Below are 16,722 nucleotides of genomic sequence, written 5' to 3'. Positions count from 1 at the left end.
ACATATTTCTTTCTATATGCTTATTTATTCTATAATATTTCTCTGTTATACAGATGTTCCTTGAAGGCAATGATTTCCCATTGTTAAATAGGTCTTAAGATAGGCAGTTAATTGCACAGTGTGTAGGTATCTAGCCTGAATGAATTTTCACATATATGTACGCCTGTGTAATCATCATTTAAATGAAGCTATAGACATTTCCATCACCCCAGATAGCTTCATAAAAGGTTAGATTTTTTAAAGAATATTTTGTCCACTGTTGAATAGCCAGAATCTATGATAGTGCTCAGTGCTAAGTAAATATTTGTGGAATGAATAATATTCATCATTTTTTTAAAATATACACCACATCAGCCAGGCATGGTGGTGCTCACCTGTAATCCCGACTACTCAGGAGGCTGAGGCAGGAGAATCACAAGTTCAAAGCCAGCCTGGGAAATTTATGTATACTATGTCTCAAAATAAAAACTAAAAAAAGGCCGGCTCTGTATCCAGTGATACAGCATTTGTCTAGCATGTGAGAAACCCTCAGTTTGGTCTCTAGTACTGAAAAAAAAAATACCACATCTTGTGCCAGGTGCTGGGCTCAGAGAGGAACTGTTGGCCAACACATTTTCTTTATTACAGTGTAATATGCAAGTAGTGGGGTAGGGAAGGGACAAAATAATAATGGTTAGTACTGAGTGCCTTCATATTCGTTCTCATTCTTTCTCTCTCCCTTTCCTCACTTCTCCCTCCCTTCTCCCTCCCCCTCTCCCTCTCTCTGTTAGTTGGAACCTAGGGCCTTACACATGCTCGATAAACTCTCTACCTCTGAGCTATGACCCAGGCCTCTGCATCCTCTTTTTATCTTCCTGCCAGCCTTTGAGCTATAATAATATTGAAACAATTCCTTTTTCCTGAGGAGAAGGAAAGGGGCCAGAAGTCACCTCTCTTGCCTTACATGACTAAAAAGTGATAATATTTGAACTGAGGTCTGCTTGCTTCCAGAGCACAAGCTTCAAATCACTTTTTGGGTGGTAGTGGTGGTGGTGGTGGTGGTGGTGGTGGTGTGTGTGTGTGTGTGTGTGTGTGTGTGTTGTACTTCCTCACAAAGACTTATAAATAGTCCAGACTTTATGGGCTAAGTGGTAAGTGCTTCTCTGTATAATGTACATACATCATATAATATATTCCTCAGTCACCCTGGAGGCAGGTGTTTTATCATCCCTCTACTTAATAGAGAAGGCGGTGAAGATTGAAGGCGCTAAATCATCGCCCAGAGGCACACAGAAGCAGGTGGCAGCTTGTACCCAAAATTCGCTGGGGCTGCTGGGAACCAACCTTGTGGCTGTGGAGAGCGCGGTGTTTCGCGCAGACTCAGTGTGACTGGGCGCTGGCCATGGTTCTGAACACACGGTGGTCTGAGACTCAGGATTTTTCTGTGTCCTTGGAATTAAGGGACTCCCACTCAAATTTTTTTCCAGTCTTGAAAAACAAACAGGAAACCAGGGAGATGCGAGAAAAAGTGAAATAATGTTCAGAGACAGGCTGGAGTTTTTCAGAAACGAAGACCTTGACTTCATTTTTTCTAATGGCTTAGAGTTGAACTCTGGAGCCAAGAAAATTCAAATCCTGCTCAAACCAAACTGTGAGCCCTTGTACAAGTCGCTTCATCTCTCTCAGTCTCTATTCCCTCCTCTGTGAAAGTAGATAATAAGGCCAACAACATCATAAAGCTATTGTGGGTTTTTTAAAAATGAATTATAGAACAGTGCCTGGTAAGCAGTAAATATTTGCTATTACTATATTTTGATGATCTTTTTTTTGGCATTTACCTAAGGCCAGTCCAATTGTAGACACTGGAGATGCAACAATGAACCATATAGACAATATCCTTACCCTCGTGGTGTTGATGCTAATCAAATCTGTCTAATCCATACTAAAACTCTGTTTTCCATTTTCATAGAAAATAAACAAAACTCTAGAAAAAGCAAGATTATCTGTTAAAGATCCACTTTGTAGGGGACCAACTTCATCACCAGCTATGAACAAATATCTCCCCTCCCTAGGAAGGAGGAAGGCAAGCTACTCTCAAGGCTGCTTAATGTATCAAGCTGAAGTCCTCACTGGTCAAAATTAATCCACAAGATGTGTTTGGACTGACTGACACAGGTGTATGTGTGTGTGTGTGTGTGTGTGTGTGCACATGTGGGGGTGAGTGTGCATGTGCAAGTGCTGGGAATTGAGCCCAGGGCCTCACACATGCTAAACATGTGCTCTACCACTGAGCTGCATCCCCTAACCCCCAGGGATTTTTAAATAATTGAATCTTGTTATCTTTACATGGGGCCTGTACTCTACAGCTCACATCAGTTCTATTTTATACCCAGAAATGCTGATCATTTCTTTATTTTACCTCAGTCCCATCTTTCTCCTCCTGCTGATACATACAGGCCCACTTAATTTTATACTAGGAACCCTGCTTGCTTCTGAATGTTGAGTTTCTGGTTCCAAGGAACCTGGGGGCCTAGATATGGAAGCAGGTCAGGGGTGAGGCTAAACATAGGCATTAAATTCTCCTGTGGCTTCTCTTCATCTCATCTCCAGGCATTCTGACTGAAGAGCAACTGGAATTCCAAGAATTCCATCCCTTCCTAGATTCTTTCTTGTCATGAGCCATCCATGGGCTGTGTGTGTGAGCTATGCACATTTGAGTGTACAAGGGGACTGATCTGGTGTTTCACGCTTTTTGGGCTGTGCGATGCATGTGTGCCTTTCCTCTCGCTCTGCCTGTGATCCCACACAGCACCTGAGATGGGTGTGGCTTTCCAAGTTGTCAATCAACCTGATGACCACAAGACATCACCAAGCAAGACTCCACCCTTCGAAACCCAATCCTTTGCCTTATTTGGGTGGAATATTCTATGAATGGCTTTTCCCCAATAAATAGGGGGGTTTGCCTTGCCTCCCTTGCTTTCCTTGCCTTCCAGCGTGGGAGCTGACACCTGAGGTCTCAGAGCCATCCCTGACCCCCAAAAAGGAATTTCTGTGTTTGTGTGGGGTTTTAGTTGCCAGCCTGGACAGCTGGTGACGCTTTCCTGGTAGTGTCATTCCAGTAAGAACTTTGCATGCTGTGATGGGTTTACATGTCGTTTTGTGAAGCAGAAGCCTAAATCTATGTCCAGTAACCATGTCACATCTGGTCCCAAGACCACATCCAGTTCCAAGATGGTATTTCTAAAAGGCTCCAAAACAGAATCCATCTTCATCTCCAAAACCACAGCAATGGCTAAGCCAGGATCAAAGATCGCACCTGAAGCTGCTTCTATGGTCATCGCTGAACCTGCACCTGAACCTGTGGCCATGGCTCAACCAGGGCTTTCATGAGGGGCTGTGGATGAGTGTCTGGCCTGAGCCTGTAGCTGTGGCTGAGCAAACACCTGCATCTGTACCTTCATCCAAGCCCGTAGATGAACCAGTGTCTATAACCACATCCAAAGCCAAGTCACTCTGTCTGTCTGGATCAGAATCGTCACAGTGGCCAAGCCACAGCTCAAAATGGTAAATGTGACTGAACCAGTCTTACAAGCTGTGACAAAACCAGAACTTATAACTGGTGTCTATGGCCAAATCAAAGAGTAAGCCTCTCTAGCAGGGGCAGAAGGACACCACAGTGGGTACCTGCTAGGCCTCTGGGTTGCCATCCCATTATACTTTTTTGTCATAGTTGGAATTGAACCCAGGGCACTCCACCCTTGAGCTACAAATTAACCTTTTTTTAAATTTATTTTTGAGACACAGTTGCTGAGGCTGTCCCCAAACTTGCAATCCCTTCCTTCTACCCCTGCCTCCCAACTTGCTTGGATTACTGGTGTGTGCCACCTACACTTTAGATGGCCTGTCTACACTTTCAATGGTTACTTATTCCCTGTGCCTGCTCTGGAAGGAAGTATCCCCTATGCTCTGTCACAGTGTGCATCTTTGACATCATTGTTTGTGCTGTCAAGCATGGGTAAGAATCCTAAGGCATGGGATCTTGGGAAAACTCATCCTTCTCTCTACATTACTTTGGTCATCTCTAAAATGGAGGCAATCATACAGTCCAAAGTTCTTTGCCTTAAATGCTTGGGCCAGGTCATTTCAAGTTTTGGAATTTAGAATGATCATACCAGCAAATGCCACATATTATATAACACAACCAGTGGGTGTTCACATAATCAGAAACACTACTATCTCTGAAGTGAACTATCTGAATATTCACATTAAGTGGGGTCAATTAAGAGTATAAGCAGACACCCATGAGTTCAGATCAGCGTGTGCTGCCAATCAAGTTTTAACATCAAATCCAACTTTTGGTCTTTAGGCTATTTTTCACCCTCGGGGATAAGGGATTGTGGATCTTTCGCACCTACCTCACGGAGCTCCTATGAGATGGAAGTGATTTAACAGATAAAAAGCACCTGAAACACAGCCCAGCTCATAGGGAGTGGCATATGAAGAATGCTTGCTGTGTTTATTTTCCCCATAACACTGCCCTCTGGAACCTCCAGATCCTCTGAGCTTTGAACATATCCTAGGACCACATGCAGCTGCTAGAATGTCCCAAACTTCTCCTCAGAGGACGTTTAGGGATAATGCTCTGGTTGAAAGGTTGTAGGGACCAGAGTATATTTAATCAAGGTTGCTAGAGGAGGAGATTGACGGAGGTCATGGATGTACTAAGTCACCCTCAGTACCACTATAGGAAGACAATAGGGAAATTACTTTAAAAAAAAAAAAAAAGATGGACTCTGAAGCCAAATGGTCTGGGTTCAAATCCCAGCTTGGCCTCTCATTACTGTGTGACCTTGGGTGAATTATTCAACCCCTCTGGGCCTGTTTCTTCATATGTGAAATAAAAATGATGAAAAGATCTAACCTGCAGGGTTATGGTGAGGATTAAGGAAACTAATATATGGAAAACTCAGAGTGTGAGATGCTAGGACCTGATATATGATCCTGCAATGCTCTATATGAGAGAGAGAGAGAGAGAGAGAGAGAGAGAGAGAGAGAGAGAGAGAGAGCACGACTCCTGAGATGTTACCCTGCCACTCAGAAGTCCCCAGGTGCTCTTACAGCTCTCCATGATCCAGTGGCCTCCACCCCAGGTATTCAGGACCTTCAAATTCTCAAGGATCCAGATCTGTTCTCTCACTAACATGAACTCTTATTTCCCAGGGACCTGACACTCCTGTGTTCCTTCCTTCCTTCCTTATGGGGTGTTTTATTATTATGTATCAAGCTTTGTTCAAGGTGCCGAGGACACATCAGTGACCAAGTCAGGCAAAATTCCCTGTTCCTGTGGTACTTGTGTTCTGGCAGAGAGAGATAAGCAATAAATATAAGTAAATTGATCACATAGCATGTTAGAAGGTAATACACACCAAGGAGAAAAAAATAGAGCAGGGAAAGTGGGATCAGGATTTCTGAATGTGCAGTTTTAAATAGAAGAAGAGGTTCAAGCCAATTCTTACAGGAAGTAAGGGAGAGAGCTATGTGGTTGTCTGGGAAAAGAGCATTCCAGGCAGAGAACAGCAAGAGCCTAAGGTGGGAATCTTCCAGGCACACTAGAGGAACAGCAAGATGCTCACTGCAGCTGCTGCAGAGGGATCGTGGTGCAGAATAAAGGGAGAGATGACAAGGACCTCATCACTGCAAGTGGCTGGGGCCACCACACATGCTGGCCCTGGGTGGTAACTTCAACTGGAAGGGGACTGACAACATGGGCACAGATGGGCCCTGCAGCACCTGATGCCCTGAGCCACATCCTTTGAGCTGCCCCTTGCACCAAGCCCACATCCCGACAAGAGACCCCAGGACCCTATGCTGTTCTGGCTGCCTGGAAAGATGTCTTTCATCACTGTCACCGAGTGCTGCTGCCTACGCCCTTCAAGGCCAGCTGCAGTGCCTGGAGTTGCCACTTCCCCAACCCCCATGCTGCACAGTCCTCACCTCCATGCACATACGTGTCAGTGCCTGGGGGTCAGTGTCCATGGAGGTTCCAGGCTGGCTACTGTGGGCAAGCCTCCAAGGAAAGGGTTAATGGCTGCTGGGGAAAGAAACTCGGGGAATCAGGGGTGACGCTTCTTATTTCTGGAGGTCTGGTTGCTGGGACAAGGCTACCGGTCCCTGGGGTGGGACAGCCTCTAGGTGCTGGGAGCAGAACTACTAAGTTGTTGGGGGTGGAGTAGTTAAGAGGAAACTTCTAGAGTCTGGAGGCAGGACTTCTTGGATCCTGGGTCCTGGGAATGGAGGCCCCGTGGCTCTAAGGCTGGGACTTCTGGGTTCTTGGTTTCTGGGGAAACAAGACGTAGGTCCAGTGAGTCGGGGGGACATCTGAGTCCTGGGGCAAGGACTTCTAGGGCCTGGGTGATCAGAACTACTTCATTCTAAAAGGGATGGCTTCCCAGATAGGGTGGACTGAAAGGTCTTGGTTCTAGAGGGTGAGAAACTTACGGGCTGGAGTAAGAGTTCTGTGTTCCAGAGCCAGACTTTCATTTTGGATGGGGGACTTTGGGTTTCTGAGGACATAAATTTCTGTACCCTGTGAGTCCTTTCAAGAACATGTTGGTCAGGACAACAAATAGTAACTCAAACACTGATAGGCATTACGGGCAGATTCCTAGCCCTGTGGCAGAGCCCTCCAGAACCCACGTTTCTTACCTAGGAATCAAAGAATACTCAGAACCAAGACTGGGTTCCTAGTCTCCAGCTTGACCCACTCTCTTCCCAACATCTGGCATGTCATGCCAGGTGTGATGGTGCACACCTGTAATCCCAGTGACTAGGGAGACTGAGGCAGGAGGATTGCAAGTTTAAGGCCAGCCTCAGCAACCTTGTGAGACCAAGTTTCAAAAAATAGCTTAGTGGTAAATCCCCTGGGTTCAATCCCCAGTATCACATTCCCACCTAAAAAAGAAAGAAAGAAAAAGAATCTGGCATTTCAGACTCTGGGCAACAGTGTCCACCATGGGTGGGACACTGGTTCGCTGCCCTGTTGACCTACTTGTGACCTACACCTTGGTATCCACATGGTGCTGTGTGAGAGCCACCTGTGGGCTGTGTGTGTCCCAGCCATCTTGCGCATTGCAGCCTAATGAATACAAGAATCTGGTGTCTGGGAAGTGCCAGTGGGCAGTTCCTCTGGTTGACTGCCCAGACACATTGTGAGCCCTATACAGCTCTGCCAAAGGTCCCACACAGCATCGGGAGATGGGGTGACCTGCTGTAGCTGCACAGCCCCTCTGAGATGAGTGTGACCTACCAACATGCCAATCAACCTGCTGACTGCAAGACCTCACGAAGCAAGACTCCACCCCTGAAACCTATCCCTGCCTTTGATGTACCCCTTAAATAAACTGCAGGAGCCTTTTTCTAGTTGTCTAGTTCCAGCTTCTGTGTGGATTGGACCTATCAGGGGCTCCACCTTTTAACCATCTTTCCAACTTTGTCTTTTGTTCTTCAGTAATTATTCTAGACTTTAACTTCTTAGGTGGCTTACACCCTCCTTGGCAGGAAGAAGAACCCCCTAAAGAGGCTCTGGCCACCTCCCCAGAGTGCTACTTTTGCCAGCAGCATATAGGGGCTGTCTGATGAGGTTGGTTTTGAATTCAGTGGGAATCCCATGGACCACCTCCAGCTGCCCAGATTCTGCAAGGACCAAGCGACACAAGTCTTGGGCCTTTGACCACATCTGCTTGATGGGTTTCCCCCTTGGAGTGCTCAAGTGCTGTTGGCAAGATGCCCACTAGCAGGGCACAGTGGTACACACCTGTAACCCCAGCAACTCAGGAGTCTGAGGCAGGAGGATCACAAGTTTGAGACTGGTCTTGGCAATTTAGTGAGACCCTGTATCAAAACAAAACAAAGAGAAGAACTGGGTATATAACTCAGCGGTAAAACACCCTTGGGTTCAATCCCCAGTACCCCCCCCAAAAAATGCCACCACTACCATTATCCTGTGTCATCCTGCCAATTGCCAGCACCCTGGCCTGCTTTGCCCACATCTATGATATCCTCTTGGGTACCTTGGAGCCCTTGCTCCTGTGCCTTGAGATGGAGGCACCAGGCCCCTATTTCCAAGATTGCTTGGAGGATGTATGTCTGGACACTGGTGCCTGCTCCATGCCCAGTCTCTAATGTGAAACCTGCCAGTTGCTAGGTGGCCAAGTCTTCCCCTGGCAGAAGCTGAGCCCTCAGTAAATACCCAGGGCCTCAGTCCAGCCTCTGAGTCTTTTCATCTCTGGGGAACGTGGCTCCACTCCTGACCAGGTTTAGCTCCTTGACTACTGTCCATCCCAGAGTTCCATACCCTCCCTGAACAACTTAGTCCCTGAGACCTTGGGCTTCCCATGGTGCTAGACTCAACCCAGGCCCCTCCGTCATGCTGCAGACCTTCCTATATACCGATCTTGAAGTTTGTTCTCCTCTGATTAGAATCCAGTCCCCAACTCTTATCCTTGCCAATTCTCAATTCTGATGACAGTCCAGCCCATTAGCTCTGACCTCTTCAGAGAGATTCAGGACCCCTTCCCTGTCCAGCCCCTAATCCCTTGCCCATCTCAGAGATCCCATAAGTTCCTCTGATCCATGGTCAGCCACCCGGTGTCTCCCATCTGGGGGTCCTGGCTTCAGTTCTGTCCAAGTTGAATTCTCCAGCCCTTATCCCCCCACAAGACCCCAGATGACTGATCTACCCCAGAAACAGAAGGTGAGACCAGAGATACCCTTGAGGACCAAAGGGTTACTCAAATACATGCCCGAGTAACCCTCCATGCCTCCTCCTTTCCCCGGGCCCACTGTGCTCAGCACAGTCACACCCCATCCACGTGCTTTGGCTGCTGGGTCACTTGCGTGGGACTGAAGCTGCCCCAGGCCATAGGGCAGCCAGAATTGCCATGAGGGGTGCAAGGGTTACACGTGTGATGTGGCCATGAGTCGGTGCCAAGCCAAGCTGGTCGCTACCTTGAGCCTGGCTTTTGACTATCATCCCCTCATCAGGCCTTTAGCCACAGTTGCTTGCTGCCACCCCGGCTGCTGGGTGGCCTGAAAACCTTGCAATGCCTCTGGCGGTGTCTCAGGTGTCGGCATTGCCTCAAGAAGGCCCTGTCACTGCATCTTCAAGAGCACCTCCCAAGCACTGGCATTTGTTGGTGGGTGTGGCCCAGCAGGTATACGGCCTTAGAGGTGGTGCTGGAAAAGGGCCCAGGAATGCCTGGCCTCTGCTATGCACTGTGACTTCAGGGTGGCCCCTGACACTGGAGTATGTCACAGTGAGGCCCCACACTGCAGCCCACCTCATTGGATGGCCTTCAAGACTCCGTTCCAGTGGGTGAGTCCCTGGGTGTGTCCCTGGGTGTCCACCTCTGAAGCTCTCCTTCCCTCCCCTCTCCAACACCCTCATTTCTGCTCTTCTCCTCCCCTGTCCACTCTCCACTCCCTCATCTCTCTCTCTCTTCCCTTCACCTTTCCATACCTGCCTCATCAGCTGTGCATCCCTGCTCCGTGCTGCACAGTCTCTGTGTCTCTGTGTCTCTTCTTCCCTCCTCAATCTCTTCACCCACCCACCACTCTCTCCCATCCTCCGATCTGCATTTCCCCATCTTTTCCCCCCACCTCACTTTTGGAGATTGAACCCAGGGGAGCTTTACCACTGAGTTACAACCACAGTCTGTTTATCATGCATTTTTATTGTACTTTGAGACAGGGTTTTGCTAAGTTGCCCAGGCTGGCCTTGAATTTGTGACCCTCCTGCCTCAGCCTCCTGAATAGCTGGGATTACAGGTGTGCACCACAGCTGCAGGTTCCCTATCTTTTGCTCCTCCTCCTGGGTCTCAGAGTGCCCTCTCCCCCCACAAAATGATTAACTCCTCCCCATCCACCCTCCCCAAACCTCTCCTGTTCACCCAAACCCCTTCCTTGAGTGTCCCTCACTCACCACTGGCCCTTTCTCCCCCCAGAATAGCCCCTCTTTCTATCCCCAACATCCCCTCCTTCCTCTTCCTTGGCTCTACAGCCTTCCCCACCCCTCAGATGCACAGAGGCCTCCAGACCACTCTCCTGTCCTGAGTGTCCCTGCTCTCTCTGCACCCCCCATGCCCACCCTGCTACTTTCACTGCCCCTCCCTCATTCTCTCCTGGCCCCCTTCCCACTAGCTTTTGTCAGCTTTTTCACAGCTGCAACCAAAAGACTTGAAAAGAACAATCTTAGGGGAGGAAACGTTTCCTTGGGGCTCACAGTTTCAGAGGTCTCAGTTCATACACGGCCGACTCCATTCCTCAGGACCCAAGGTGAGGCAGAACATCATGGCGGAGGAGCATGGTGGAGGAAGGCAGCTGGGATCACGGCACCAGGAAGCAGAGACTAAGCTCAGTTCACAAAATATGTATGCCAAAGGGAGCCCCCAAAGACCCACCTCCTCCAGCCACGTCCACCTGCCTACAGTGGCCACTCAGTTCATCTTTATCAGGGGATCAACACTGATTGGGTTAAGGCTCTCATTACCCAATCATTTCCCCTCTAAACCTCCCTGCATTGTCTCACACATGAGCTTTTGGGGGACACCTAATATCTAAATCATAACACAGTATCCACCCAAAATGTTGCCTGGGGCCCCCTCCCTTTCACTTTCCCCCATCCAGTCCCACGTCTCCCAGGCCCTACACCTCATCATCCCCCTGTCCTTCCTCTAAGTCGTCCCATCCTCTTCCACCTCCCCCCCCAGTTCTGACACACCCCCTCTCATGCCCTGTAACACACTTCTCAACACCCCCTCCCATCCTCCCCAATCTGGGATGTCCATCCTTCTTCTTGAGGGTGGTGCTGTCTGCAGCCCAACGTGGTCACATGCCTGGCCTCTGCACAGCTTCAGTGACCAATGACTTGGAGCTGCTGAGGCCTGGGCCCTGCGCTGTGCAGCGTCTTTGCCCAGGGTGGGGCTGTTCAGTGGCCACTGAAAGCACAGACACAGAAACAGGACGGCCTACCACCGACAGCCCCTTGTGCAAGCTGGGGGTGCAGCTGGGCACCCTTCCACACAGCCTGCTGCTAAAGCCCTTCTTCCAGGCTTGTGTAGAGACATGGGCATGCCTGCCTGGACCACCAAGAGACCAGGCCTTGCTCTCTTCCTGCCTGTGACCCTGTGTGGCAGCAGCCAGACAGCTGATAGCAGGGTACACCCTGGAGGGTGGCAGACTTCCGTTGTGAGTCTTCTACCCAAGGTTGTCCAGAGCCAGAGTGAGCGGGGACATGAAGCCTTTAGTCATCCACAGGTATTAGTTGAGGACCTACTAAGTGCTGTCTCCAATGCTGAGGACAGCACCAAACAAGAGGAATCCTGTGTATATTCTCATGGAAAGGACAGATTTCATTTGAGTTCTTAGCTAACACAGGGCACTGTGTGGGAGGAGTGTGGAGACCAAGAGAGGGAGGAGTAAAGTAGTGGGGTGGGCATGGGGAGAGAGGGGGTCTTCAGGACAGGGGCGAGATCTGGAGGCCTCTGTGGTCCCTGGGGACAGGGCGGGATACAGAGCCAGGGAAGAGGCAGGAGGGATATTGGGTGCTCTTTTAAGGCAGTAGTTCTCAAAGTTTCTCAGCAGCCCCAGTAATAACCAGGGTTTGTTAAAAATGCAAATTCTTGGGGTTGGAGGTTTTAGCTCAGTGGTGAAGTGCATGGGTGAGGCCCTGGTTGAATCCCCAGCAGGGGTTGGGGTGAGGGTGATGTAAGCCCTTGCCCTACCCCAAACACACTGAATCAGAAATTCTGGAATGGAGCCCAACCATCTAGGTTTAACAAACTCTCTAGGAATTTCTGGAGCAAGGCCAGACCTGAGATCCTGTGTTCTACCTCCTTTAATTTAGCTCACTCTGTCATCAAACTGCTCTATGACAGGGCAGGGTGTGAGCACTTGTCTAAAATGCACAAGATCCTGAGTTTTACCCCCAGTACTGCAAAAATTCAAACAAAAGTTACTCCACAAGATAGCAACAATTGTCTGACTTCTACAGTTGAGGAAACTGAGGTGCAGAGAAGCTAAGCAACTCCCCCATATCCCACAGCCAGTAACTGGCCTTTCGGCTGATCCCAGAATCCTGACTCTGACTCATTGTGCTACAGCACCTCTACATAAGGTAAGAAAAGTCTCAATGATGGCATAAAAAGACACCTGCCACTAAGGAGGCTGAGGCAAGAGGATCACAAGTTAGAGGCTAACCTCAGTAACTTAACAAGAGCCTGTCCCAAAATTAGAAAAATAAATAAAAAGGACAGGGAATACAGCTCAGTGGTAAAGTGCCTCTAGGTTCAATCCCCAATACCAAATATAGATAGATAGATAGATAGATAGATAGATAGATAGATAGATAGAGCTGATCTTTTTATTTATTGTTTATTTTTTCGTTGTTCATGGATCTTTTTTTATTTATTTATATGCAGTGCTGAGAATTGAACCGAGTGCCTCACACATGCTAGGCAAGTGTCCCACCACTGAACCACAGCCCCAGCCCATAAAGCCAATCTTTACTGCTAAGCCCTCTCCTACTTCAATTAACTCTCCCATCAGCCCCACAAGGCAAGTACATTTTACAGATGAGGGAAACCAAGGCACAGATGGCTAAGGAATCTGCCCAAAGTTACACACCCAAAATATGGCTCAGCTGGATCTAAACAATTACTCATTTTTTTTTAAACAGAATCTCACCAATTCTGAGTCTCTGTGTCCACTTGTCTCTTCCATGCCCCTCCTGAACTCTCGGCCCCACGCTGACTTACTCTTTTGTGTCTGTGTCCTCCACTCCCCACCACTCAACCCCTCCCTGCCTCTAGGTTCATGCTCCTGGGGACATCTGTTTGTCTTGTCTTACTATATATGGATGACCTCCATATGTACTTTTTGTCCAGCTCTGACCCAGTCAACTGGCTATAGCAGAGGCAGGGTGCGTTTTTTGTGGCACTAGGGACTGAATCCACTGCCTTGTACACTTGAGGTTGTCCCCAATCCTCTCATTGTATTGTTTTACTTTGAGAGGGGTCTCACTGAATTGCCCAGGCTCACCTTGAACTTACAATCCTCCTGCCTCAGCCTCTTGAGTAGCTGGGATTATAGGTGAATGCCACCATCTGGATTGGGCAGGGGTTTTTTTGTTTTGTTTTGTTTTGAGGGGCAAACTGGTTTTTTGTTTTTGTTTTTTGCTTCCAGTGCTGAGGATCCTACACCCCAGCCCTCAGGCAGTACTTCTTTTTTTGGTACTTGGATTTTGAACCCAGGGGCACTTTACCACTGAGCCCCTACATCCTAGTCCTTTTCGTTTCTTATTTTGAGACAGGGTCTCACTAAGTCGCTTAGCACCTAGCTAAATTGCTGAGGCTGACCTCGAACTTGCAATTCTACTGCCTCAGGCTCCAGAGCAACTGAGATTATAAGCATGCGCCACTGTGCCCAGCAAATAATTTTTTATTATTCTTTGTTTGTTTATGGTGCTGGGAATTGAACCCTGGGCTTTACACATACTAGGCAATTATTCTACCAAATGAGCTATGTCCTCAGCCCTCAGGCAATACTCTTAATGGCAGTGTCAGAATCAAAGAGTGGAAGAAAAAAGGTTTTGGAGCACACACAACTGCAAAGACTAAAGGGGCATTTCTACCTTCAGGCTTAGCTAGATATCGGGAATTCATCTCTCTCTCTCTCTCTCTCTATTTGTTTGTGCTGGATTGAACCTTGAACCCAAGGGCACTTTTCCACTGAGTTATATCCTCTGTCTTCTTCTTCTTTGTCTTGTTCTTGCTTGTCCCTTTTCTTCCCCCGCACCCCCCTTAGTTAGCTTTATTATTTATTTGGAATAGAGTTTCCTTAAATTACAGGGCATAGCCTCCAACTTTCTTTTTTTTTTTTCCATTGAAGCAAAAGAAGAAAATTTATTGAAAAAATCGAGGAAAATCAAACAGAAAAATAACCTCAAACAAGTAACAAAGCAAAGACTAAAAGGAAATAAGAGGAAAAGATACCTAAATTAAGACAAAGCTCCAAACTATTTCAAGATGATGAAATTGGATTGGATATGGAATCTAAAGGATTCAGGTGGGGGGTGGGGATCTGATGTGGGTGTGGCTGTCAGCAGAGGACTGTGGGAAAATCCTTGTGGGAGAGCAGAGGTCCTTCATTCCTGGAGATGCAGGCAGCCGCTGCTCTGGGCTGTAGACCAAGATCCCCATAAATTAGGATCCTTGGGCTGTAGACTAGGGGAGGGGGCAGCATCAAGGGAAGGAAGTGTACCCAGGAACACCCATTCCACTCCTAGACTGGAGACCCAGACACTCCCAGGTGATTCAAATGACAGGTGAGGACAATAATTAGATGGAATAGTAGCCAGAGTGAGGACCTGTGGGACCCGTGGATTGGGGCAGGTGCAGAACCCCCATCCACTCAGAAATCTCCTGGACCTAATTTGTCTGCGCCTTCAAGGTCACCTTCCTCAGGCTCTGCAGTGGAGAGTCTCTTCAAGGCGGTTTCTAGTTCCTCATCCTCTCCCCTGAGGGGCCAGGCACTCTCCTGGGCACCGCCCTGGAGGTTCCCACAGGCCTGGGCCTGAATGGAGAACCTTCTGGATCTTCTGGGGCTGGGGTAGTGGATGACTTTCAGGATGAGCATGTACAACAGAAGCTAGACCAGGATGGGCCGGCCCAGGATGAGCATGAGGGCCGCCCGAGGCGTGGTGCAAAATGGCCGATAGCCTCGTTCAGGGTTCGGGTATATCTCCTGTTGCACCCTAAACCAATTCTGCATCTGTTGCTTCTCTAGGCCGAGGCTGGAGGCCAGGGCCAACAGGGTACCATGGGATGGAAAGGGGTCCTTCAGGAAGTGTGCCTCCAGCTCCTGCATCTGCTGCTTGCTGAGGATCAAAATAGACCAATCCGAGGCCGATGGGCCCAGCATACTACGAAGACTTTCGATCTCATCCATGGCAATGGAGGCTCCGTTCAGAGGAATGGAAGCCTCCAACTTTCCATCCTCGAGTCTCAGCCTCCTGGGTAGGAGAGATTACAGGTATGCCCCAACCCGGTTCAACTCCATTCTCAAACAGATTCTCCCCCCGTGGTAGCAACAAGGCATCAATAATTTAGACTAAATCCTACAGCTTCAAAGCCTAACACCATTTTCCCCAGTAGCAGCTTTCTGTAGGCTTTGTTGGCCAATTATCATGGCCTAGAGGAGGGAGAAATAATCTGAAAGCCAGACTTGAGGCTTGTTAGCACCCCTAACAAGGAGGCTGGTGTTGGAATCACCTCAATCCACATATTGAAAGTAAGGATGGAGAGGCTTGATGTGCAGTTCAGTGGTAGAGCAGTTTCCTGGTATGTGTGAAGCCTTGGATTTGTTCCTCACAACAGGAAAAAAAAAAAAAAGGTAAGAATAGGCAGTTGTCCAGGTACAGGCCGGACATGGTAGCAACTCTGGAGGCTGAGGCAGGAGGATCACAAGTTGCGGCGCAGCCTCAGCAACTTGGCAAGACCCTGTCTCAAAATAAAAATGGCTGGGGATGTGGTTCTGAGTTCAATCTCTGGTACCACAAAAAAAAAAAGAAAAAAGAAAGAAAGAAAGGAAAGGAAAGAAGGTACAGATTATTATTAGAAGGGTATGGAAGCCCTGCATGGGGTTGCATGCCTATAATTCCAGAGACTTGGGAGGCTGAGGAAGAAGGATCAAAGTTTGAGGCTAGATTCAACAATTTGATGAAGCTCTCAGCAACTTAGCAAGAGCCTATTTCAAAATTTAAAAGACTAGGGAATGTACAACCACAAGAATGGGATCCTAATTAGAAAAAAATTATACTCCATGTATGTATAATATGTTAAAAACATCCTATTATCATGTATATCTAAAAAGAACAATTAAAATTTTAATTAAAAAAGACTATGGATATAGTTCTGTGGTCAAGCACCCCTGGGATCAATCTGGGTATGGAAAACAAAAATAGGCATCCCTGCTAGAGGCCAGAGACAGACCCCCACAGACCTTTGGGGGTGGGCAGGGCAACTTGGTTCACATGGAGGCCAACCCCTTCAGCAGAGGCTGGGGATGAGGTAACAAGACCTCAAAGAAGACAAAGAGAGGGGAAGCCATGCTGGTCATATCCTGGGCACATTAAAGTAGTTGGCACCCTGTGTCCCTGTAGACCTTCCTTCCGGCTGCCTCAATGGCCCGCACTTCCCTGAGAGCATTCTCCTGGGTCTCTGGAGTGTCACACTTGTGTGGACCCACTTGGCTTCTGAAGCCATACTCTTCCTCTCCCTGTACCTTCCAGTAGCACCTCACCATCCACTGCTTCCTCCATACCCAGGCCAGACTCCCTCATCAAGGACTTCTCCTGTCCCCTTCAGGGAGAGAGTGTGACCTGTGATCCTTTAGCTACACTAACGGGGGAGCTTGTGGCATCTCAGATGGAATTCCAGGCTCCTAATTGTGAGGTGACCAGGGATGGAGTCCAAGGAGTCAGAGGTGGGGTCATGACTTCTAGATCCTGGAAAGGGGGGTGGGGGCCTTGCCTTTTGGGTCTGAAGGAAGAGAGTTCTGGGGACCCCGAGTCATGGGTTCCTGTCTTTCTCTCTCCCCTACAGCATCCTCAACCCTGGCCCTAAGTCCTGTAGCCCCGCCACTGGTTACCCCAGTATGGCCCCATGACCCTGGTTACTCTCACTTTGT

This window comes from Marmota flaviventris, chromosome 18 (assembly GCF_047511675.1).
Source record: "Marmota flaviventris isolate mMarFla1 chromosome 18, mMarFla1.hap1, whole genome shotgun sequence".
Lineage (NCBI taxonomy): Eukaryota > Metazoa > Chordata > Mammalia > Rodentia > Sciuridae > Marmota > Marmota flaviventris.
Note: the sequence above shows the minus strand (reverse complement) of the source record.